This window comes from Sus scrofa, chromosome 1 (genome assembly GCF_000003025.6).
Source record: "Sus scrofa isolate TJ Tabasco breed Duroc chromosome 1, Sscrofa11.1, whole genome shotgun sequence".
NCBI lineage: Eukaryota > Metazoa > Chordata > Mammalia > Artiodactyla > Suidae > Sus > Sus scrofa.
In genome coordinates, this window is record NC_010443.5 from 219,329,874 (window position 1) to 219,353,064 (window position 23,191).

A 23,191-nucleotide genomic window follows, 5' to 3' on the forward strand; every position below is an offset into this window, starting at 1 on the left:
CCATCATTCTCACTCACATCATATCAGCTCCTGAGGGGCTGGCTTCCATGGAATGGGTCAGCCCCATTCCAAGGGGCCAGCAGAGCACACAGCTGCTTTAGGACCACACTCCAGTCACTCCCTCAAGTTACACCTGCCACATTTGACATGTCTCCCTGCAGGAAGGCCAAAGCAGAGAGGCAGAATGTCTGGGAGGGCCCCTGGCCCTGGCTCCCAGCCTGATATGGCAGGTCATACCCAACATCATTTCAAGTGATACTTATCCGTGCAGCAGTCACATGAGATCCTAGGGCTGGAAGCTCCCTCAAAGGCCATCCTGTCCTGCATTCCTTATGTGTCTGGCATTACCCAGAACAAAAGCATTGGAATGCCACCACCCCCACTTCCAACAGATTGCCTGCTAAACCAGATAGCCACCGAGTTCCAGTACAGAATCCCGTTCTCCTTAACACTTGAACTTGGGGGCGGTTAATTATATCTCAGAGCTGTTAGATTTTCCTATGGGTCCTGTGAGATTGGTGGGACCCTATGAATGTGTTCAGCTTAGAAAGGTAAGGTGGCCCAGAAGTAGCCAGACTACCATTTAAAAACTTTGGTTCACTCCCCCGAAATCTGGGATGAGATGAATCACAAAATAGCAGAGTTGGAAGACACTTTGGTAATTAATATCCACCTCTCATAGATTGGAAAAAAAGAAAAATGACTTGACCAAGGTTAATATTAATTCTACAATAGGAGGCTTTTAGGGATCCATATTGGTCTTTCATGGGTGTTTATAGCATTTTGTTGTCAGATGCTGCTTTGCCTTATGGAACAAAGGAAAACAAACCTCTTGGGTCAGCCATCTGCATGCATATAATCATAGTTCTCTGTGCTTCTACCTCACTATCCTATTTCGCATGTGCTCTTTTTCTCATTTTATAGACAAGGAAAATTAATCCATGTGGTTAGTAAGTGGCAGTACTGAACTCAAACTTGAGCCTTCTGACTTTTATATCATTTCTAAGTCCATCTCCACTTTCATTCTCTAGGAGTTGAGGGGCATAAGAGAAATTAGTCATGATTTAGGTCAGGTAGAATACCAGAAGCCCTGAGGCAGATGTTCTAGGTTTCTGTGAGCCCTAAGAAGGATTCTGATTTTGAACAAACCATTGTCGCCTTCACTAGCTTGTGAATGCTTTCCTCTTATAGCCCTTGTATCTGAAGCAGAGACCCCATGACTCCTAACATAACATGGTGCTATTGTTTCAACAGCTGCCTCCACTTACTTTATTTATTTATTTATTTTTACCTTTTATTTATTTATTTTTCTACTGTATAGCATGATGACCCAGTTACACACACATGTATACATTCTTTTTTCTCACATTATCATGCTCCATTATAAGTGACTAGACAGAGTTCCCAGTGCTACACAGCAGGATCTCATTACCAACCCATTCCAAAGGCAGTAGTCTGTATCTATTAAGCTCCCAATCCATCCCACTCCCTCCCCTGTCCCCTTGGCAACCACAAGTCTATTCTCGAAGTTCATGATTTTCTTTTCTGTGGAAAGTTTCACTTGTGCTGTATATTAGATTCCAGATATAAGTGATATCATATAGCATTTGTCTTTCTCTTTCTTTTTTTTTTTTTTTTTGTCTTTTTGCCTTTTCTAGGGCCACTCCCACGGCACATGGAGGTTCCCAGGCTAGGGGTCCAGTCAGAGCTGTAGCCGCTGGCCTATACCAGAGCCACAGCAACTCGGGATCCGAGCCGCATCTGCAACCTACACCACAGCTCACAGCAATGCCAGATCCTCAACCCACTGAGCAAGGCCGGGGATCGAACCTGCAACCTCATTGTTCCTAGTCAGATTTGTTAAGGACTGCACCATGACGGGAACTCCCTCTCTTTCTGACTTACTTCACTTAGTATGAGAGTCTCTAGTTCCATCCATGTTGCTGCAAATGGCATTATTTTGTTCTTTTTTATGGCTGAATAGTAGTCCACTGTGTATATGTGTGTGTGTGTGTGTGTATATATATATATATATATATATATATATATCACATCCTCCTAATCTAGTCATCTGTTGATGGACACTTGGGTTGTTTCCATGTCTTGGCTATTATGAATAGTGCTGCAATGAACATGTGGGTGCATGCATCTTTTTTAAGGAAAGTTTTGTCCAGATATATGCCCAAGAGTGGGATTGCTGGGTCATATGGTAGTTCTATGTATAGTTTTCTAAAGTAGCTCCATACTGTTCTCCTTAGAACATAAAATGGGAAAAAGATAGTCTTTTCAGCATGTATTGCTGGGAAACCTGGAGAACCATATGAAAATCAATGAAACTAGAACACACACTCACACCATGCACAAAACTAAACTCAAAATGGCTGAAAGACTTAAATATAAGACAAGACACCATCAAACTCTTAGAAGAGAACATAGGCAAAACATTCTCTGACATCAACCTTACAAATGTTTTCTCAACTCAGTCTCCCAAAACAACAGAAATAAAAGCAAAAATAAACCAATGGGACCTCATCAAACTGACAAGCTTTTGCACAGCAAAGGAAATCAAAAAGAAAACAAAAAGATAACTTACAGAATGGGAGAAAATAGTTTCAAACGATGTAGCTGACAAGGGCTTAATCTCTAGAATATACCAGAAACTTATACAACTCAATAGCGAAAAAGCCAACAACCCATTGAAAAATGGGCAGAAGACCTGAATAGACATTTCTCCAAGGAAGATGTACAGATGGCCAACAAGCCTATGAAAAAATGCTCAACATCCCTGATTATTAGAGAAATGCAAATCAAAACTACCACGAGATACTACCTCACACCAGTCAGAATGGCCATCATTCATAAGTCCACAGATAGCAAATGCTGGAGGGAGTGAGGAGAAAAGGGAACCCTGCTGCACTGTTGGTGGGAATGTAAGCTGATACATCCACTTATTTTTATTTATTTATTTATTGTAAATTAGGAATAGTTTTTATTTACAACATTTTAAAGATGGTTTTATGTTCTCTCGAATATTCTTTTTAAAATTGTTATTTCCCCAATACAGTTTTTTTTCTACTGTACAGCAGGGTGACCCAGTTACATATACATGTACATATGCTATTTTCTCATATTATCTTGCTCCATCATAAGTGACTAGACATAGTTCCCAGTGCTACACAGCAGTTACTTATCTTAAATACCCTCTCCTGGGATTTCCCTTTGTGGCTCAGTGGAAATGAATCTGACTAGCATCCATGAGGACGCAGGTTCGAGCCCTGGCCTCACTCGGTGTGTTAAGGATCCGGTGTTGCCGTGATCTGTGGTGTAGGTCTCAGACTCAGCTTGGATCTGGCATGGCTGTGGCTGTGGCATAGGCCAGTGGTTACAGCTCCTATAGGATGCCTAGCCTGGGACCTCCATAGGCTGTGGGTGCAGCCATAAAAAGACAAAAAAAAAAAAAAAAAAAAAAAAAAAAAAAAACCCTCCTGGATATAGCGTGGCATGTAGAAGCCCAGGCTGTTAGAAACAACTGATTAGGTTCAAATCCTGGCTCTATCACTTTTTATGGGTGACCTGAGGAATATTGCTTAATCTTTAATATCTCAGTTTTCTTTATTTTTTCCTCTCTTTCTTCCTTTTTCCTTCCTTCCTTCCTTCCTTCCTTCCTTCCTTCCTTCCTTCCTTCCTTCCTTCCTTCCTTCCTTCCTTCCTTTCTTTCTTTCTTTCTTTCTTTCTTTCTTTCTTTCTTTCTTTCTTTCTTTCTTTCTTTCTTTCTTTCCTGTGCCTGCAGCATGAGGAAGTTCTCAGGCCAGAGACTGAACCTGCACCACAGCACTGTGACAACACTGTATCCTTAACCCACTGAGCCACCAGGGAACTTCCTCAGTTTTCTTATCTATAAAATAGTGCCTTCCTGAGATAGTGGTGACAAGTGAATGAAGCATTTAGAAGAGTTAAGTGTTCAGTAAATGTTAATTGTTGCTGCATTTGCTCTTGAGACACCAGAGGGAATTCTGTCCCAGATCTGAGTTTTCTCTGGCAGTACAAAAAGAATACATTCATAGCTCATGAAAACAGGTAGGCAGTCCAGGGTGAGAAGTCTCTAAAAGACATAATCACATACTGTTTTTTGCCTGATTCCAGAGAAAGATCTGTTTTGGGTGCTCTGCTACAAGAGTTATTTTATTTTTTCTCTTTTTTAAAGTTTTATTGAAATGTAGTTGATTTACAAGACTATGACAATTTATGCTGTACAACAAAGTGACTCAGTGATACACATACACATATCCATTCTCTTTTATTCTTTAAATTTTTTAAATTTTTAAATTTTTTATTATATTTTTTTTTCCATTCTCTTTTAGATTCCCTTCCAACATAGATTATCACAGAATATTGGGTAGAGTTCTCTGTGCTGTCTTTTCCAGCAGCAGGAAAGTTGGGCTCACCCACCTGAAAAGCTAAAGCTGACCCAGAAGTTATGCTTAAAGAAGAAAAAGAAGGAAGAGCTGCTTTTGATGTAACTTGAAGAGTATAAAGGATCGAATGATAAAAGCCACTGCCCTGAACTTTTCCAAAGTGTAATAAATCTCTCTGCATAAGATTCTGCAGTTGTTGCCGAGGTATCATTCGTCTTCTTGCTTTTGTCCTAAAAGAGACTAGAAAAAAAGTTAATAAACCCTCTCCCATTAAATTGTGTATTTGCACTTACAGGCTATGGAATGTTTCTATTTCAAGTTGTTTCCATCATCTAAAATAAACCCTATGTGTGTTTTCTGGTTTCTCGGCAATGTGCTGACTTTAATTTTATCATTATGTATGGATTTATCTATTTCTTCATACAAAGCTCCCCCATTTCTCACTCTTCCTCTCTCTCTTTAGCTCATACTTTTCACACAGTTAGATCACCTCTCTACTGACCTTTCAGTGGCTCAGCATTTTGTTGCAATGCATGAGCAAAGTTGGAAAACAGAGCCAAGTGACAAACTGTGAAGCAACAGCTCAGCCTCACAGAGCAAGTGTGCTTTGTGCTATTTCTGGCCAGAACAGATGTGGCCTTGGTGGACTGTGGGGAACAATATTACTCAGGTAAAAATAAGTTCCTAGCAGTTACACCAAAATGATGCAAATCCTTCATCTGCAAACAGATCCCGAATTGGGAGCCATGTGGAAAGAGGACTGGATTGGAAATCAGAGTCCTTCCTGGGTTTCTTCCAGATGACCCCACCCATCAGCCGTCTGGTCTCTGGTGAGTGCCTGTGACTTACAAAAAAATTCTTTTTTTCTTCTTATGGTCTCACCTACAGCATATGGATGTTCCCAGGCTAGGGGTCAAATCAGAGCTGCAATTGCCAGCTTACACCACAGTCACAGCAACACGAGATCTGAGCCTCATCTTCAACGTGCGAGCTCTCAGCAACACCAGATGCTTAACCCACTGAGCAAGGCCAGGGTTCGAAGCTGGATTCTCATGGATACTAGTTGGATTCTTAATTCGATGAGCCACAATGGGAACTCCACAAAAAAATTTTTTTTTCAATTAACAGGAAAAAATAGGGAGAATACAATAACAGAACTGTGTGTGCCACTATTGAGTTCTAGGCAGTCCTGACATTTGGACGAGTTTGCTTCAGATCTAATTTAGTTCTTTGTGGATTCCTCCTTAATCCTAGTTCCCTTCTTCCTGCTCCAGAGATTAACACTGTCCTGAATTTGCATGCTTTCACACTTCTATATACATGCATATCTTTCCACAATAGATACTCTTGCTTTGCATGTTTTAAAACTTGAAATAACTTTATTTTTTGACATTTCAAATCCCTTTTATTATACCATTTCATACTCTTTAATTTTTGCCTTTGAAATAGGATTTAAAGACGTACTGTGGTCTGCATTTAAATGACTCCTCTGTAAGTGTAGGGTTAGGTCCCTGTAAGATCCAGTGTAATGATGGCTTCTGAATAAAACTTTATATAACTTTAAATATGATGGGCATCATTCTGCAATTTGCTCTTTTTGCATTTAGCATTAGATTTCAGCAACAAAGCTCTAGTCCATTCATTTTAACTGCTGTGTATTGTAATGGTTTGTGAACAGATGTCTGTCTATGTATTTGTCAATCTATCTAGTTAGCTCCATTCTCCTGTCGATGAATAATTAGATTGTTTCTAATTTTGTGCTATGATAAACAATGTTTCAATGAGTATTCTTGTTCATTTCATGTACTAATACAAAAGCTTCTCAAAAATCACATTTTTTTCACAATGTTGTCTGTCCTCACAGTTAAAGCTCCACTTTGCATGGAAACCCAGCACACACACGGGCTACATTTCTGTGTGTCTGTATATGTATACACACACATGTGGAATAAAATTTCTCAGAATAATACTCTTGTCTATTCAGCTATAATCCAGTTTGGTCTGTTCTATTTCACCCATGCAAAAATGCCCTGTTTGTAATTTACGAAAATGATTCCATGGTGCGTCTCCACTGTTGTTGGGCACTTACCTAGACACTGAATTGCCAGGTCATGGGTTATACTCGTTTTCAAATTGAGGACTTTATGTCCCTGTGTGTCCATTTGATGCATTTAAATGGACATTTGCATTTAGCCAGCATTCTTGGGGTTTTAGGAGACTGTTTTTCAGGCTATTTGGTGCATTATATGGCTGGAAATGGAAGCCTCACTTTAGCTTTCCAGGCTTCAATTTTTTTCATCTGTCACAAGAAGCCAAAACAAAACAAAAGCCCTGGACATTTTAGTGTCTTACAGTCAGCATTCTTTTCAGCCCAGAGTCCTGCGGAGGGTTCAGGGTCTTCAGTATCATATGTAAGATTCAGGCGGAGAGGGTTGTTAGGGCAGTGAAGAGAATGAATAGGTAGAATTCTGGGCCTTTCACCACAGTCCCAGCCAAGGAGCCCATTTTAATATTTATCCACTGTATTTCCATTGTGAGCAGCTGGAAACTAAAGTTAAACTATAGGTTTAGATATTCTGTGAGGCTCTTTCCAGATCTAATCTTGAATGAAAATAACTTTTGAGTCTCTGGACCATTTAGAATTGCAGCCAGGAGTTCCTGTTGTGGCACAGTGGAAACAAATCCTACTAGTACCCATGGGGTTGCAGGTTCAGTCCCTGGCCTCACTCAGTGGGTTAAGGATCTGGCGTTGCCCATGAGCTGTGGTGTAGGTTGAAGATGTGGCTCAGATCCCAAGTTACTATGGCTGTGGTGTAGGCCCCCAGCTGTAGCTCTGATTCAGCCTCTAGCCTGGGAACTTCCATATGTCATAGGTGTGGCCCTAAAAAGAAAAAAAGAAAAAAAATTTGGTCAAATTCAGAGAACATGATGGCTTAGGGCATAGGGCATTGGCAAATAGTGTTGGTTAACCCAAGTTCTTTGTGGATTTCTGCCACTGTAGAATCTGACTTGGAAAGAATGCTTTTAGAATCCTTTAGGGCAACAAGTTAGGGATACTCATGGGCTGTCCTGTGGGCTTCATCCACATGAGGCTGCTTTAAAAACACTTTTTTTTTAAATTGAAGGTTAGTTGATTTGCAGTGTTGTGTTAGTTTCAGGTATACAGCAAAGTGGTTCAGTTATATACATGTATATTCATTCTCAGAGTCTTTATAGATTATCACAAGATATTTTTATTAGAATATAGTTAATTCACAACGTCCTGTCAATTTCTGTTGTATAGCATAGTGACCCAGTACACACACACACACACACACACACATTTTTTCTCATACCATCTTCCATCTTGTTCTACCCCAAGAGATGGGGCATCGTTTCCTTTGCTGTACAGTATTATTGAATATAGTTCCCTGTGCTATCCTGTAGATCCTTGTTGTTTATCTGTTATATATATAGTAGTGTGTATCTGTTAGTCACAAACTCCTAATTTATCCCTCCCAAGCACAACCCCCACTCCCTGAGCTATCCCCTTCGATAATCGTAAGTTTATTTTCTATGTCTGTGAGTCTGTGTCTGTTTTGTAAATAGTTCATTTGTATCATTTTTTAGATTCCACACATAAGTGATATATGCTATTTGTCTTTCTCTGTACAAAAATTATTTGGTTTTCATTGTGCTTGTTTATTCTGTGAATAAGGGTCTAATATAACTTTCTCTGAGCACCATTTCTGCCTGCAAACTGTTCCATAGGTTCCTGGTAAAGCTCATTTGCCCAGCAGGGTACACATATAGTCAAACCACTATATTCACATAGATGAAATTTTACTATCATTTTAATGAAAATATTCAGCTCCTCATGGGTTTATTTTTGCCATGCCGAAAGAGTAAGAGCATAAAAAACTGGTGGTAACTTGGTAGTGAAGGACTTCAGGGTGGCATATGTTAATTCACAGAATCGTGATTCCTTTTCCCAGTCCCCTGGCTTTCTCTCCCTGCCTCCCAGCGCCCAGATGGCTGCCTCCTCTCAGATCCACGTCCCTCCCTTTAATTTGTCCCGCTTGCATTTCATCTTCCTTAATCACTGTTTTCATCACATCACTCCCTTGCTCAGAAACCCTCCAGGGATCTTTATTTCCCACCACATCAAATCTAAACGTGGCTGCCTGTTTTCAAGGCTTCTCCTAATCTATTCTTTCCTTGTGTCTCCAGCTTTATTTCCTTTGCCAAATGTGGTTCTGGTTCCCGTGGTTCAGAGATAATGGAATTTTTGTACACACACACAAAAATTGAAATCTGCATCATTTTTTTAAACAGAGTTCAGCCCAGTTCCCTTATACAAAGCACACATTAGCAGTGATTAGTTACCCCCCCCCATCCCCACCCCCAGGCCGTGTAAGCAAGACTGAAGCGTCCTCTGGGGGCAGCATGTGGAGGAAAACAGTTTATGCCCCATTCTTTCCCCATATCCTGGGAGAAGATGAGGCGCTGAGAAAGATGACTACTCACTAGAGTGGTTTGTGAAGAGCTCTGCCATTTTGATAAGACAGGCAGAATGCAAGTATCTTAGAAGGCAACTATAAAAGATATTAAATTTCAGACCAGAAGCAGTTGGTTCAAAAACTTGGAAAGAGGTACACCTGTATGAGGTAAAACTCAGCAGATGACAAAGTCCCAGAAAAAATGCTGGCGAGGTTGGGAAAGGAGATTCTAGAGTAGGTTTACCTATCAGAGTAGGCTTATAACATCTGTGACTGTAGTTTATTTTCAACTATTTAATTATTATGAGGTGTTTGTATTTGTCATGTACTTTAAAAAAATCCTCACAGATGCAAACCTGGTTTTATTTTTTATTTTTTAAACATATAATTGATTTACAATGTCATGACAATTTCTGCTGTACAACAAAGTAGCTATTTTTCTTTAACTACTTCAGTAAGTTCTGACTGTTCCACTTAGTAGCCATATCATTTGGGGGCAGATTTCTTTATCTAGGAGTTCCTGTTGTGGCTCAGTGAGTTAAGAACCAGACTAGTATCCATGAGGATGTGGATTCAATCCCTAGCCTTGCTCCACGGGTTAAGGATATGGCGTTGTCGCAAGCTGGTATAGGCCAGCAGCTGCAGCCCTGTTTCAGCCCCTAGCCCAGGAACTTACATATGCTGCAGGTGTGTCCCTAAAAAGAAAATAAAAAGTTCTTTATCTATAACGTGAAGGTAATAATGCTGCATAGTACGTGAGATTGTGGGGAGGACTAAATAATACATTTAAAGGGCATAGAACAAGGTCAAAGACAGAAATATTAGCTATTATTCATATCATCCTTATTATTATCAGTACACATAAAGCTGTGCTTCATTTTAGCAGCTGCAAAAGTTCCACCTTCTCTCAAAACACCTTAAGGTCCATTTAGTTTAGCAAACATTTGCCGAGTGCTCAATATATGTCAGGCACTGATGCAACACTGATGAAACTCCAAGTAAGACATTGACCTTGTCCTTGAGCAGCTTGCCTCCCAATAGGGAAAGCAAAACCATCAGTAGATTATTTCAGTTTAAGGCTTGTCTGTCCTGCACAGTTACCACTAGTCATGAGTAGCTTTTGAGCTCTTGGAATGTTTCTGATCTGAATTGAGGTGTGCTCTACATATGAAACACACAGTGGATTTTGAAGACTTGAAATGATGAAGGAATGCAAAATATCTAATACTGATTACCATTCTGGATGTGCTGGGTTAAATAAAATATAGTTAAAGTTAACTTCACCTGTTTCTTTTTGATTTTTAAAAACTCTGCTACTAGAAAATTTAAATTTTTGTGGCTTCCGTTAGATTTTTGTTGGATAGCACTGGTCTATGACGATACAGGCAAGTTAAAACAGGGTGCAGGGGGGAGGCATCTCATGCAGCCTGGAGTTGAAAGAAGGCTGCCTGGAGGAGCAGATGCATCCTGAGCTGAGTCTTAAAAGATGAGCAGAGGTTAGCCAGGCAGTGACAGACCTAAAGGGCATTCCAGGTTGAGGGAATAGGAAAGGCACAGAACAGATGGTGTTTGTGGGGCAGTGGAAGCAGTTGGTTATTCCACAGCATAAAGTAGTGTGCTTTGGGGACTGAAAGAGGAAGCTACCAGAGATATGAGGCCTGGTTTTTCCATCAGTCAACATCCAGTTGTCATTAAATGCTTGGGTTCTTGTCTTATACATGAGGTCTGATTATGTTACACTGTTTGAAGTTTTGGACTATCAGCTGTGGAGAGTTAGAAGTTTATGTCTGCACCAGAATAGGGCTGTCCTAGAGGATAGGACTAGTGAAGACACGTATGCTCCTCAGAAGGAAGAATGCCATCTTGCCATCTGCAGGTGGTCCTAAAGGTGGATGGGAAGCCTATAGTTGCTGCCTAGAGTGTAGGAGGAATGAGTGAGAATCAGACAGGAAGTCAGAGCTTGTAATTTTTTCTGATTCATTGGGTTCAGAGACAGTATACACACACAACTACATTCACTCATTTACTTACCTGTCAATGGATTTTTGTAGGACTCCTTCTCCAGTAAATTCCCACCAATAAAGAATATAATCTTTCATTAGATGATATTAATCTGGAAGCATATTATACTCATTCTATCACAAATCACCCTCAAGTCTTCTGCCTTTAATAACTAATTATTACATGGGTACTTAATAGGTCATGAAAGAGCACATGGAAGAGGACCAGCAAAAGGAGACTCTGAAAACCTAAGTCAGTGGAGAAGCTGGACAGTTAGAGTATCTTCCATGTCTGTTTCTCAGTCTTTAATGTACATAGGAATTACATGGGATCTTGAGGAAGTGAAGGTTCCGATTCATTAGGTATGCATTTTTTTTTTTTATTATTTTGTGGCTGCACTTGAGGCATATGGAAGTTCCTGGGCCAGGGATTGAACCTGAGCTGTAGCTGTAACTGTGATCTGAGCCTCAACTGTGATCTACACCACAGCTGCGGCAAAACCAGATCCTACTACGCCGGGCCAGGGATTGAGCCCACATCTCTGCAGTAACCCAAGTCACTGCAATCAGACTCCTAACCCACTGTGCCACAGTCTGTCCTGAAGTGGGAACTCCAGGTCTGCACTTTTTATCAAGCTTCTAGGTGATGCCAGTGCCACTGGTCCATAGACCTCACTTTGAGCTACAGGATCTTAGAGTCTGTTTAGGACAATCTTTTCCAGGGCTGGAATCTCCATTGCAACAGCCCTGATGAAGTCATTGGAAGCCTCTGCAGGAAGACCTCTGGTGTGCCTCATCTCCTATTCCTTTGTGGAGAGAGTCTAATTGTTGAAACAGTTTTGCTTTGTCCCTAGGTGCTATCTGGGAAATTTCTGTGCATTGGTCCTTGAAATATGTTTAGAACCACTATGGTAATGAATCTAATCTTTCTTTCTTATGACAGCCATTTGGAAATTTGAAGAGCATTTTTATCTTCCCCTTAACTCTTCTTTTCAGTGGATTAAATATCTTCCTCTCCTTTAGCTGTTAATCATAGAACCCTCTGGACTCTCCCAGGAAACAGTGTTCTTTAAGCATACCTCTCCTAACTGAACACAATGTTCTAAGCTTTGTCCAAACATCAAAATGTAAAATGGGATTATAATCTACCTGGCTGTTGAGTCTCTATTTCTGCCAGAGAGTGCTCAATCTTGGTTGGTTGGCAGCTATGTGAGACCTCAGAATGGACTTGGTTGATAAGAAAGAACCCTGTTTTTTTCCTCACTGTTTGCTATTGACTCATCTATAACTTGTAGAGTTTTTTTTTTTTTTTAAAAGCTGTTGCCCTGTTTTATGATTATGAAATAGATATTTGGAAAATGTGAACAAGCAAAATGACCATTATTAACATGTTGATATATATAAACCAATTATTTTTATTCATAGGTATGCACATGCATTATCAAAGGGCATTTTGAAAAGCATTGAGCTATCCTCTGTGAATGTGTTTCATATGACATTTTTATCAGCTACATATATAATAATATTGAGGAGTTTTCATCATGGCTCAGCACTAACGAAACCAACTAGCATCCATGAGGATGCAGGTACAATCCTTGGCCTCACTCAGTGGTTTAAGGATCTGGTATTGCTGTGAGCTGTAGTATACCTCACAGACACTGCTCGGATCCCATGTTGCTGTGGTGTAGGCCGGCAGCTGCAGCTCTCATTCAAAGACCTCTAGCCTGGGAACTTCCATATGCTATAGGTGCAGCCCTAAAAAGAAAAAAAAAATTAAAATTCTGTAGACTATTCAACCATTGCCCTGCTGCTGGATGTTTAGGTTGTGATTTTTTGTCATTATAATCAATGCTTTAAGTAATATCCATGAAGCTAAATTTCATGTACAATTTTGATTAAGGTAAATGCATAGAAATAAAATTACTGAGCTAAAAGATAAGAAATTTAAACTATTTTAGTTTGTTTGTATATGTCATACTGTTCTCTAGGAATGCTGTACTAATAAGAATGTATAATCACCAACAGTAAGAATATCAATTCCTCTACACACTTGAGCTCATAATCATAAAATTTTTGACAGTTTGAAGAACCAAAACAAATGGTATCCTATTGTTTGATTTTGTATTTTAATAACTAGTGAGAGTAAAAATTTTTGTTTGTTTTGTTGCCATTTTAAATTCTTTTTGTTTTGGGGTTTTTTTGTTTTGGGATTTTTGTCTTTTTTTTTTTTTTTTTTTTTTAAGGGACACACCTGTGGCACATGGAGGTTCCCAGGCTAGGGGTCTAATTGGAGCTGTAGACTCTGACCTATGCCACAGCCACAGCAATGCCAGATCTGAGTCACATCTGCGACCTATACCACAGCTTTCAGGAACGCCAGATCTTTAACCCACTGAGTGAGGCCAGGGATTGAACTTGTGTCCTCATGGATACTATTCAAGTTCGTTAACCACTGAGCCATGATGACAACTCCTTAAGTTCTTTCTTGGAGGGATTAACTTTTCATATCTGTTGCTCATTTATCTATTAGGTCATTTTTATTTCAATGACGATGGCTTATGGTTATTTTATTGAAAAGAATATTTATCCCAAACAGTTTTCCGAGTTTGTTTTTGTTTTATATTTCATTATAACTGGAATGTGTTTTGAATTATGTTTTCCATCAGATTATTCTTGACTTATAGAGAAGTCATGTTTTTTGTGTTTGTATGTGTTATTTACTTGGTAAGCTTGCTAAACATTCATATTCATTTGAATTGTTTTAAGTTTATTTTGAATTTCATCCAAGAAAAATCTTATTATTTTAGCTAGAAATTCAGTAACAATACTAAATAATAGCAGTGGTAATGGGCATTCTTGTTTTGTTGCTGATTTTAGAAATACCTTAAGGTTTCTTTATTAAGCATGATACCGGGGTTTGGTTTGAATTATGTATCAAAGCAAATATATGTTTGCTAAGTAAATAGTCATTTATTTAGATATTTGAAATTTTTAATTAAAAAATATCGCTGAATTATATAAAATATTTTTATCATCTACTTACATGAATGTGCTCTCTCTCTCTCATGTACCCTGTCTCTATCTCTTTTCAAACAACTGCAAAGTTAGAAAAAAGTTGTGAGTACAGTACAAATAATTTTCTCTGAAATGATTTGAGAGTTTGTCGCTGATGCCATGCCCATCAATCCTAAATATTTTTGTGGACACTATCTAAAACAAGAATAATTCTCTTATATTACCAAAATACAACCACCCAAGCTAGGAAATAAACATGGAAACATTACTATCATCTAATCTACAGGTCCTATGCAAGTTCTGCCAAATGTCCCAGCCACATTCCAATAACCTCCAGTTCAGAATCACATGCTGTCCATGCAAAAAATTATACACAAATGTTATATGAGCATTATTTATAATAGTCCAAAAATGGAAGCACCTCAAATGTCTATCAGTTGATGGTTAAACAAAATGTGTGTCCCTACAATGGAATATTATTCAGCCAAAAAAAGAGGAATGATGTGTTTATACACGTTAAGTCATGGATGAACCCTGAAAACATTACATTAAATGAAAGAAGCCAGTCACAAAAGATCATATATTATATGATTTCATCTATATGAAAGGCCCAGAAGAGGCACATCCATAGACTGAAGGTAGATTAGTGCTTCCCAGGGATTGGGGCCTGTTGGGAGAGAGAATGGAGGTGACTGATCATGGGTGGTTTTTGGGTGATAAATATATTCGTAAATGGTGGTAATGGCTGCACATTTCTAGAATATAGTCAAAAAACATTGGTGTATACGTTGAAAGGGTGAAATTTATGTGACGTGAATGACATTTCCATAAAGCTGTTGTTAAAGGACTTGTATGATGCACTTACCTGTCATCTTCCTTTTGTCTCCTTCAGTATGGAATAATTGTTCAGTCTTTTCTGGACTTTATTGACCTTGATACTTTTGAGAATTACAGGCTGGTTCTTTGGTAGATTGTTCCTCAATTTTAGTTCATCTGATATTTCGTCATGATTACATTCATGTTACGCATCTTGGCTGGAAATAGCACAGAAAGGATATTGTGTTCCTCGCAATGTATCTTATCGAGTGGTACATGATTTTGACTCGTCCCATTACTGATGATGTTCAGTTTGACCAATTGACTAAGGTATTATCTGTCTGGTTTCTCTCCTCTAGTTATTCCTTTCCCTTTTAAATAATTTTATTTTGTGGCAAGTTACTCTGAAAGGGTATAAAAATCCCATTCCTTATCAAAGGTATATTCATTTATTATATTAGTGTGAACTCATGTTTTGATATTTAATTATTTTGCTGTTATGATCCATTACTAAAATGGCCTTTGTGATGTCAAATTAGCCCAGATTTGACCAGTGGGAGTTCCTCAAACTGGCCTATGTGTTCTTTAATATTTCGCCTTCATTCTGTGAATGATTCCTTATTCTCTGGTGTAAGAGGACACTCCAGTTCTTCTTTTACTCTGCCTTCCCCAACCCTAGTATCAGCTATTTTCCCAAGAAGCCCTGGTTCCTTTTAGGAGAAAATATTTAGAAACTGAGTTTGTGTCTAAGGTATGTTTATCACATTTTGGGTTTCACTGTCCCAAAACCCCTTTCAACTTGAGAATATGTATAGGTTTCTATGTACATACACACACATTTATGTCTATGTTATATTCTGTATTATTTGTGTCCATCCATCTATCCATGTATCAAAAACCATGACTTTAGGCTGATACTTTACTCCAGTCCAACTCTGTAAGTTTACTCGAGTTTTCTTCCTTTCCCCATTTTCCTCCGCTGAGAGTAAGAAATCTGACTTATTTTATTTTTTATTTTTTTGTCTTTTCAGGGCTGCACCTGCAGCATATGGAGGTTCCCAGGATAGGCATCACATCAGAGCTACAGCTGCTGGCCTACACCACAGTTATAGCAATGCCAGATCCAAACTGTGCCTGTGACCTACACCACAGCTCATGGCAACGCTGAATCCTTAACCCACTGAGCGAGGCCAGGGATCGAACCTTCAACCTCATGGTTCCTAGTGGGATTTGTTTCCACTGCACCACGACAGGAACTCCTAACTTCTTTTATTTGTAAGAGTTACCTGTGGGATAAAACGCTTGTGTAACACCAGTCTTCCATTTACCATCACTGCTGTTGCCCCTGCATTTGCCCTTTCCACAGCAGTAAAGTTCTAACACATGTCCATTTCTTCTTGGCCCCAGCTCTTAGCTTTTGGACTGAATTGGTCAGAAAGGGAAGAGGGGCAGGATAAGGAGGATAAAAAAGCTGTTTTTCTTTTTCAGCTTATAATTTAGTGAATTATACTAATAGGTTTTTCTAATATTGACTCACCCTTGGACTTCCACAGTGTGCCTTGCTTTGATTTTTCTACTCTTTAAGATTTCTTTATAAGTTAATTTATTTTGCTGAGAAAGCCTTGGCGTGCTACAAGTTTTCTTAGACATTCCTCTAATTTAATTCTCTTTGATTTCTACAGGGAGAATACATGGCTTTATCCTCACTTTGCATTTTTCCAGTGCCTTTGATTTGGGAAATGCTACTAGAGTGGCGACTGCATTTTCAGTGGTGGAAATTACTGATAGCTCTCAGAGGCAAGAAATCGCAGGATATTTACTTTTCAGTGATAATATATGACTCTCACAAAAGCCACACTATTATTTATAATACCCTAATGAGTTTTTTTTTTTTTCAGAGAAATAGAACAGAGATTCCACATGTTTCCTGGAATTGACCAAAAAAAAAAAAAAAAAAAAAAGGAAAGAAAAAAAAATTCAGTTAAATGCCCTCAATGCCCATCATAAGAAGGGATCACCCTTAAAGAATAATTGGTGAGTAAACCAATACTAATATTACTATTCTTCATCTCCAAAAGAATTTCTTGGAGCCCGCAAGAAGGTTAATTGAAAAGATAAATCTGCTTTGGAAAGCATTTGTATTTTAGGGAGAGATGGGTTTGGGGAAGTGCCATGTAGGCACCTATCATTCTACAAATCATAATTATTGTCAGTGACCTGAAACCTGGAACATGTTATGATGGTTAAATAATGTCCATAGTTTTGCTCTCTGGGAATGCTCTGTCCCCTACCTGATCATTACCACTGCCTTGAGTCTCTTAAGTCTAAAATGCCTAAGTTGCTTATATTTATCTGGGTAGTTGGTTAATTTTTTAGACAACTGCCTTGTAGGTATGATTTTCTTTCTCTGATAGAGAGTAAAGCCTGGATTTGTGTTTTTATGTTTCACTACTTATACTTCCTTCCCCATCTGCCACCAGCCCTCCTACTAGTTCTGTTTAAAGATGTTATTTATTATATATGTAGATTCCTCCAAAAAGATGTATATATGCCCATTTGTGCTTGTGCCCATACATGTAGATCCACAGTACTATTTTTTCCTTGATCAGGTTACTCCTGAAAAATATTTGAATATGACATAAGCTGTATAAAAGGATGAAAGAGGGAGTTCCATTCGTGGCTCAGCAGTAATGAAGCTGACTAGTATCCATGAGGATGCAGGTTCAGTCCCTGGCCTCACTCACGGGGTTAAGGATCTGGCATTGTTGTGAGCTATTGTGCAGGTCACAGATGCTGCTTGGATCCTGTGTTGCTGGTGCTGTGGTGTAGGCCAGCAGCTATAGCTCTGATTCGACCCCTAGGCTAGGAACTTCCATATGTTGCACATGTGGCCCTAAAAAAAAGGGATGAAGGAAGAAAGGACTATACTTTTTGGTTATGAGGTCTAAATTTATTTGTGCATGAACAGTTGACCATTGGGGAACTGTGCCTATCTGTGAATTGCATGCTCTAGTCATGCATGACCCAAAGAGAGGTTACTTCAGTTATCCATATAAAGAAACACCTGAAAACAAAGTGTGTTCATTCATAAAGCTGGAAGGTTGCATTCGTGTCAGAAATACGTCACATAGAATATTGTTTAAGTCTATGATTAAAACAGCCATTCCTGGAGTTCCTCTCGTGGCTCAGTGGTTAACAAATCCGACCAGGAACCATGAGGTTGCGGATTCAATCCCTGGCCTTGTTCAATGGTTTAAGGATCCGGTGTTGCCGTGAGCTATGGTGAAGGTTGCAGACATGGCTTAGATCCTGCGTTGCTGTGGCATAGGCCAGTGGCTACAGCTCCAACTAGACCCCTAGCCTGGGAACCTCCATGCTGCAGGTGCGGCCCTAGAAAAAGACAAAAAAGACAAAAAAAAAATCCATTCATTTGTTCATTCAAAAATATTTATCAAGAGTCTTCCATGTGCTAGATACTGTTCTAGGTTCTGGAGGTGTATTAATAGACAAAGACAAACATAGCTCTTGCTGGTAAATTTAACAATTGATTTTCCAGAAACCAAACCCTGATTTTTAGTAATTGCCAGTATCAAGCTATACATGTTCTGCATTACTTGACACAGTAAGAACTCAAAAAATGGCAACCGTCATCACCATCATCTTCATATCTTGATCACAATTATAATCAATAGACTTGCTTTGACAACATACTATAAAGAAACTCATAATCTATAGGGGAAATATCTAAGATACATGTTTAGAAGTGTGTGTGTGTTATGTGTTTGTATAAAAAAATAGAGATGCAGAGAAGTATCTGAAAGGATGCATACTAGATTTTGTATTAGACAGATGTGGTATTGAGGGGAAGTTAGCTAAGTAAAGGGGGCTTTTTTCTTTTTTTGGCTAAAAATGTATAGTTTTAATTTTATTATTATTTTTTGGCCTTTTTGCCTTTTTCTAGAGCCACACCCATGGCATATCGAGGTTCCCAGGCTAGGAGTCCAATCGGAGCTACAGCTGCTAGCCTATGCCCCATCCATAGCAACACAGGATCCAAGCCACGTCTGTGACCTATAACACAGCTCATGGCAATGCCAGATCCTTAACCCACTGAGCAAGGCCAGGGATCGAACCTGCAACCTCATGGTTCCTAGTTGGATTTATTTCCGCAGCACCACGATGGGAACTCCTGAATTTTAAGTTTTAAATAAACTTCACATTGTCCAGGTTGAACAAGCGTAGCTCTCACATGGTGCCAGTCCAACAGTGCTCAAATGCACGGTAGATAAAAGGTGGTTATTATGGGAGAGTCAGATACCACAATATATGAATCATTGTGGATGGAATCTTTGTTAAATAATTGTTGTTTTCCTAGTGGAAAGTGAATAACTGTTGACAGAAGATTAAGCATAATCAAGACCCTTAATAAGTATTCTAGTTGCTACAGAACAAACCACCCCAAAACAGCCACTTAAAACAATGACAGTGTTTATTTGCTCACAGATTTGCAGTTCTGGTGTGGTAGGGACATCTTGTCTCTTCTCTACTTGGCATGAGGTGGAATACTGGAAGGCTGAAGAGTGGAATCGTCTGAAGTGCACTCACTCATACCTCTGGTGGTTGACTGTTGGCTGGGATGAACATGGAGCTGTGTCTGGGACACCTATATGTGGCCATTTCATGAAGCTGCCCCACAATATGGTGGTTGGGTTCCAAAGGTGAGTATCCCAAGAGAGCCAGGTGGAAGCTCTATCAACTTTTATGACCTAGTCTTACAAGTCACAGAGCATCACTTTTTCTCCAAATTCTCTTAATCAAAACATTGCCCAAGTGCCAGGAGAGGAAAAACAGATTTTATCTTTTGATAGTCAAGTAGAAAGTTCTGTAAGAACGTGTAGGACTGGAAATACTAACATGGCTGTTTTTGAAAAATACAACCTTCCCCAGTAAGCCCTCTCCTTTCCAATGTGTTTTGTATCACATACCTGCAGAGCAAATAGGAAAAATAGGAAAATTACCTAGATCTTCTTGGCTGCCCAGGTGAATGTGAGTATTGCAAGTACCTTTACTTTCCCAAACCATATTCATACACTATGAAAGCTATAAATTCTTCTGTGGGAAACCAAAAGAATTTTATTGTTATATTTCCCATGCTTAGCACAGCGCTGGTTTTTAAGTCAATTTCCCTGTGTACTGTCAATTTATCTTAACCTAAAAGGCAGTGACATATTACAAGGAAGGTGAAAATGTACCTTTGTTGATTGGAATCAGGAAGCTGGTGGGTTTGTATTATTTTTTTTGTCTCTAAGCTTCTCAAATACAACAGAAGATAGAGCAGAGAAAAGAGGTTCATGACAATGAATGGTTTGCAATATTTCAAATATTTTTCTTAAAGGCACATTGGTATTCTTACTACCTGCTGGCCACACACTATTCAAGGCTATGTTAAGCCTAATGTGTTATTTGAAAGTCAGATGCATGTCTCATTTTTCATTAAGGTTTGAGTCAACTCATTCATTTGTATCCCCGAATGTGCATAGCACATATTACCAGTAGACTAATCAACAGGTATGTAGGGATTACCCAAAGAGTAGCACTAGAGAATTGTCAGAAAACACCCAATTAATGGAGTCTACTAGATTCAAATCTCTTTTTATTTTATGGTATGGCTTATTAGCCCCAAACCAAATGTAAATTAGATCTGCAGGGATTCTAATTAAAAAAAAATACTGTTAATTTTTATTTCTTTGAACATAACCAAGTTCATTTCTTATTTAACAAGATGCGGTCATCTTGTACCTGAATTCTCCAAAATTAAGCTCCTTTTGGTGATTGACATGTAAAACAAAACAAAAAAAAAAAAATGAAAAAAAAAAACAGACTTTCACACTGCCTTTCAAAGTGTGAAAAACAGCTTTTATTCATGGCTGGATATATGAAATTAAATTTTAACAAAATTTCCCCCCCCCCAGTATTTTTTCGTTTAGATTGTAGACAACTGTGAGACATTTCTTTTAAGTCAACATTTTGTTCTTCACATATTTGTTAAAGACCTGAAACTTTTTCTAGTCTTTTTTTGTCTGATCACTACAAGGCTAAAGTAGCAAAAACAAAACCAAAAAACCCTCAGTGCCTATATCTTCCCTACACTGACAGCATAAATGGAATTAAAATACTGTGGGCTCAAATGTTCATTAATGTCTCTTTGTAGGAAAAATTTACTGATATGCCCAGCTCAGACAGTTATTAAAATTATCAGGAAAGTAATTTTTTTTTTATTGAAGTGTTGTTGGCTTGCGATGCTGTGTTAGTTTCAGGCTGACAGCAAAGTGATTCAGTTATACACACATATATATCTACTTCATCAAATTCTTTTCCCTCAAAGGTAAGTACAAAATATTGAGTATAGTTCCCTGTGCTATATATAGCAGGTCCTTGTTGGTAATCTACTTTATATATGGTAGTGTGTATCTCTTAATCGCAAACCCCTAATTTATCCCTCCTTCCTCCCGTGTTTCCCCTTTGGTAACCAGAAGTTTGTTTTCTAAGTCTGTGAGTCTGTTTTTGTTTTGTAACCCTCTGAGCCACAATAGGAACTCCCCTAATTTGTATCACACTGATTGATTTGTGATTATTGAAAAATCCTTGCATTCTTGGAATAAATCTCACTTAATCATGGTGTATGATCTGTTTAATGGATTATTGGATTTAGTTTACTAGAAGTTTGCATCTATATTTATCAGTGATATTGTCCTATAACTTTCACGTGTTGTATGTGTGTGGTATCTTTTGCTGGATTTGGAGTCAGAGTGTTGCTGACCTCATGAGAAGGAGTTAAAAAGTGTTCCTTTCTCTGTAATTTTTGGAAATAATTTTAGAAGGTTATGTGTTAACTCTTCTCTAAATATTTGGCAGAAGTTGCCTGGGAAGTTATCTGGACCTGAACTTTTGTTGGAAATTCTTAAATGATATATTCAGTTTTAGTAATTGACTGTTGTTCATGTTTTCTATTTCTTCCTAATTGTCTCAGAAGATTGTACCTTTCTAAGAACTTGCCCATTTCCTCTAGGTTATCCATTTTATTGGCATATAGTTGCTTGTAGTGGTCTCTTATGATCCTTTGTATTTTTGTTGTGCCCATTATAACTTCTCCTATTTCATTTCTAATTTTACTGATTTCAGAGCCCTCTCCCTTTTTTCTTAATGAGTCTGGCTAAAGGTTTATCAATTTTAGCCATCTTTTCAAAAAACCAGCTTTTAGTTTCATTGATCTTTTCTATTGTTTTTTTTTATTTTATTTTTTAAATTATTTCCCAAATACAATTTTTTTTCTACTGTACAGCATAGTGTACAGTATACCCAGTTACTGTACAGTGTACCCAGTTACACATACATGGACACATTCTATTTTTCTCACATTATCATGCTCCATCACAAGTGACTAGACATAGTTCCCAGTGCTACAAAGCAGGATCTCATTGCTAAGCCATTCCAAAGGCAATAGTTGGCATCCATTAACCCCAAGCGCCCAATCCACCCCACTCCCTCTGCCTCCCCCTTGGCAACCGCAACTCTATTCTCCAAGTCCATAATTTTCTTTTCTGTGGTAAGGTTAATTGGGGCCATATATTAGATTCCAGATATAAGTGATATCATATGGTATTTGTCTTTCTCTTTCTGATTTAACTTCGCTCAGTATAAGAGTCTCTGGTTCCATCCATGTTGTTACAAATGGCATTATTTTATTGTTATGGTGGAGTAGTATTCCATTGTGTATATATACCACATCTTCCTAATCCAGTCATCTGTCTATGGACACTTGGGTTGTTTCCATATCTTGGCTATTGTGAAGAGTGCTGCAATGAATGTGCGGATGCATGTGTGTCTTTTAAGGAAAGTTTTGTCTGGATATATGCCCAAGAGTGGGATTGCTGGTTTGTATGGTAGTTCTATGTATAGTTTTCTAAGGTACCTCCATACTGTTTTCCATGGTGGATGTATCAGGTTACATTCCCACCAACAGTGCAGGAGGGTTCCCTTTTCTCCACACTCCCTCCAGCATTTGTTATCTGTGGACTTATGAATGATGGCCATTCTGACTGGTGTGAGGTGGTATCTCGTGGTAGTTTTGATTTGCATTTCTCTAGTAATCAGGGATGTTGAGCATTTTTTCATGTGCTTGTTGGTCATCTGTACATCCTCCTTGAAGAAACACCTATTCAGGTCTTTTGCCCATTTTTCCATTGAGTTGTTGGCTTTTTTGCTGTTGAGTTGTATAAGTTTCTTGTATATTCTAGAGAATAAGCCCTTGTCAGCAGCATCATTTGAAACTATATTCTCCCATTCTGTAAGTTATCTTTTTGTTTTCACTTTGGTTTCCTTTGCTGTGCAAAAGTTTGTCAGTTTGATGAGGTCCCATTGGTTTATTTTTGCTTTTATTTCTGTTGCTTTGGGAGACCTGAGGAAA

The 23,191-nt window shown here is 38.6% G+C and overlaps 1 long non-coding RNA gene across 7 annotated transcripts in view; it reads left to right on the forward strand.

Moving 5' to 3' along the window:
* LOC100737021 overlaps positions 1-23,191 on the forward strand; it is a 90,357-nt gene that overhangs the window by 34,565 nt on the left and 32,601 nt on the right. For 4 of the 7 annotated variants that reach the window (XR_001306492.2, XR_001306493.2, XR_001306491.2 and 1 more), the window contains exons 4-7: positions 4,362-4,619; positions 5,145-5,245; positions 16,623-16,758; positions 19,228-19,442. This is a non-coding gene — a long non-coding RNA (uncharacterized LOC100737021). Of the gene's footprint in view, positions 1-4,361; positions 4,620-5,144; positions 5,246-16,406; positions 16,759-19,227; positions 19,443-23,191 lie in introns of all 7 variants that reach the window. The other 3 variants (XR_002336166.1, XR_002336173.1, XR_002336178.1) reach the window with 3 other exon arrangements.